Source organism: Drosophila navojoa, chromosome X (assembly GCF_054131105.1).
Source record: "Drosophila navojoa isolate 15081-1374.11 chromosome X, UAZ_NAV_1.0, whole genome shotgun sequence".
Lineage (NCBI taxonomy): Eukaryota > Metazoa > Arthropoda > Insecta > Diptera > Drosophilidae > Drosophila > Drosophila navojoa.
Window position 1 is genome coordinate 22,901,538 of NC_142895.1, and position 3,452 is coordinate 22,904,989.

General features: G+C 37.7%; 1 long non-coding RNA gene across 1 annotated transcript; it reads right to left on the bottom strand.

Moving 5' to 3' along the window:
* Positions 1–1,893: 1,893 nt before the first annotated feature.
* Positions 1,894–2,366, bottom strand: LOC149090715 (uncharacterized). The gene is made up of 3 exons (XR_016197295.1): positions 2,277–2,366; positions 2,153–2,242; positions 1,894–2,037 (listed from the first exon to the last, which is right to left on the bottom strand). It is a non-coding gene; the product is annotated as an uncharacterized LOC149090715 (long non-coding RNA).
* Positions 2,367–3,452: the final 1,086 nt, after the last annotated feature.

Genomic DNA, 3,452 nt, shown 5'->3' on the forward strand with positions numbered 1-3,452 from the left:
TGATATTCTTCTTCGTAGTCTGCTTCTTTCTCTGTACGGCTTGCAATTAATACGTCTGTGTGCACATTGCAAAAAGAGAGATTTTTCACTCACACTCAGGCATTGGAAATGCTTTCAGGGCTTTTTCATTGACGCGTCGATTAACTGCTCCGGATTGCCGAGCAACAGCAGGAGGAGCAGCAGGAGTAGCAGGAGCTGGCGGCGCAGGAGGAGCCGTAAAGCCGCAAATATAATAGTAAGAAAACCACAGTAACAGCGAGCTGACATTGCTCGACTCTCAGATACCCAGGGGAGGGGGCTGCACGCACTCAACTCGCACGCGTTTAATTGATAAAAGCGTAAACATCAAAGAGTCTTATACTACACGCCATATAAATAGAATTTCCCCATTGTATCTCCACAATGGAATAGTACAGGAGCCAGCGTAGCTTTAAGTTAAACAGCTCACCTCCGTCTATACCCAAGTCGAAGTTTCCACAGCTACGCAAAGCTTCTGTCAACATCTCAGTTTACTCTGGCCCTCTGCACAGCATCCTTTGAAAATGAGAAATGCAAAACTAAACTGCCAGCTGACAATTCCGATCAAATTCAATTCGAAATTGCGATTCTTTTCATAGACTTTCCAAAAAGGCATTCCTTTTGAATGAACAAATACAAGTGCGTGAGCATGTGTGCATGTGTGTGTGCATATATGCCATATGACAGCACTTGCCTTTAATAACTTCTGATACTTGACGATTTTCAAAGGAATTTCATGTGAAATTTCAAGCCAAATATAGAAGTATATAAATAATATTATATCACTACTTCTATAGTCGTACACTAACAGAGCATTCAGCAACATAACTAGCTGATAGCATTGACTTAACAGACTAACCTATGCGCTAACAGTGGCGTTAACAGACCGATTAACATTATGCTTATGAGACGATTGAATGAACTCATCCAAGGGAGTAAGCTTACAAGAGGCATATACATATATTATAGGCACATACTACATCAGAAACTAAGGAAAAATAAATATATTTTCTCTCATTTCGATCACATTTCAAATCGATATCATATAGACGACTACATTTATCGAATTTATATTAAACTTTATCTGCACATTCTATACTGGAACCCAGCGGCCCATCTCTCTATGTCATATGCGTTGCGGGATCAGCACGTTCTAGACAGACGAACAGATAGCTGAGCACAAGCTATAAATCGATACATATACATGTATATTTATTTTTATCTTTATATATATAGTCGTCCACATTTTTAAACAGTTTATAGACCCAAAATTTATTGCTAAGGCTCCTGTAATAAATACTCAGATACTGCGAAGCTAAAGAGACTTGAGGATTGGCAAAAACATAAATTTGTATGCCATTATGGCGCTCTCAAAAGATTTAAGATCCTATAAATTATTAATAATTAATTTAAGATAGTACAAAACGATTCAATGACTAATTTCCCATACTAAAATCGTAACGCAGTAGCGAAGCAGAATGTTTGCTTGTGGGTGTGTGTGCGCACTTGTGTGTGTGTGCAAATGTTGCAGGTTATGTATATATGAGTCTATTAAGGGGTCAGGCCATCCCAGTTTACCATGCCATGTGGAGGGATTGAAAGTACTGCAAGGTATTTCCCAGTCAGGCAGAGCCAGAGGCAGCTGCCAGTTTCAATTTATGGTTATTTGATGAGAAAGTTAATTAAAATGACTCTTTCATATTTATAAGTTGTTTGCTCACGTTTCAATATTTTCTTTAAATCATTTGTTTTGTTAGAGTTGTTCTTATTGTTTTTTGTGAGCTGTTGACCATACTTCGTTATAGCCTGTATTTACGCTCTAGTCCTGTTCGCTTAGTAGCTTCTCTCTTCTGCTGCTGCTTGATGTGGAGCATGAATATCGTTATTATTGCAATTATTGGCCATGATATGAGCTTTTCGCAAATGCGTGCTCAGTCGAGTCTATCCGGTCCCCGTTGGCTTGCCTCATTGCAGTGTTTATCTGTAGCACCTTTGGCAATTCACTTTGATGGCTGCCATCTTTAAAAAAAAAAAATACATAAGAGCATATGTAAACATACAGGTATATGAATGTGCGTATGTGTATGGCGACACATACATATAGAGACAGGCTGTGTATTATTTTATTACTTACAGATACCGAAAATTCATTTCCAAGAATTTCTGCACATTTGCTGGCTAATGCATTTGCCAGCCATCAACCAGGCGATATTGCTTTTTGCCTCTGCTTACACGCACGCACACACACACACACGCACACGCACACACAGATATACACATACTGACGAAGCGTCCGAGAATATTTATCAGAAGTAAATTGAATTGCTTTTCGAAAAAAAGAAAAATAAAATAAATAAATAAAAAAATAAAAATAAATGACTGACGAAAAATGTCACAAAAAAGATAATATTTTTATGTAATATGTTGGCAAGAAAAAAATACACGTTAAATAAATTAAATGTAAATTTCTTGCCATAAATTATTCACGAAATAATTGATGAGGCGAAATTGCAAAGGCTAACGAAACGAGACAAAAATTGGAAATTACACAAAATACAAAAATACAAAAAATAAACAGCAGTAAGAGCGCTGTAGTCAGGCCTGCTCGACTAGGAGGTCGTCTGAGCTCCTCTGCCAAGAGCTGATGCTCCAATCACTCCATGCTTCTTGTATGCATGGATAGCAAACAGCATAAGGACAGACAGCACCCACACACGAATAGACGCATAGGCAGGCGCTCAAGACGAGATAATAACGTTCATATGTGTGGATTTGTCAAGGCACGAGTCCTTAATATTTCAAGTAGGGGCTGGATTTGGGGCTGGTATCGGACATGATGACAAAAATCAAAATTATATTAAAAACACATGAATCTGCATGCAAAATTTGGAGACTCTAGCTACAAATGTGAAGGAGATGTAATTTTATATATGACATTTGGTAAGGTTTTTAATGAATCACGATCGAAATTATATATACTGATCTGCCACGCCTCCTGCTGCCTGTTACATACATTCTCTCACAGCCATTATACTCTGATTTGGCATTTTCGATACCAGTACAGGGTATAAAAACGAAAATTAATTTTTATGCTTTCAGATTAATGCAAATAAGTTTTATAGAATTACAACGATTTGCTTTATTTATTCTTTTTGCCTGACTGTAATCTTTCGTTATTTGCGATTGACAATTATGGCGGCAATTGGTGTGCAGCTGATTGATAAACACACATACATATACACATACACATATATGTACACTCGCAACACGAGCCGGCTGCTCCACATAAATACACAATTAAAACATAATCTAATTCATATTGTTCAGATGCATTCATTAAACTCGTGTACTGGCGTCTCTGCTGTATTGGTGCTTGACGCATGTGTGTATATGTGTATGTATGTACATACATACCTGCCCACACGCATGCATTA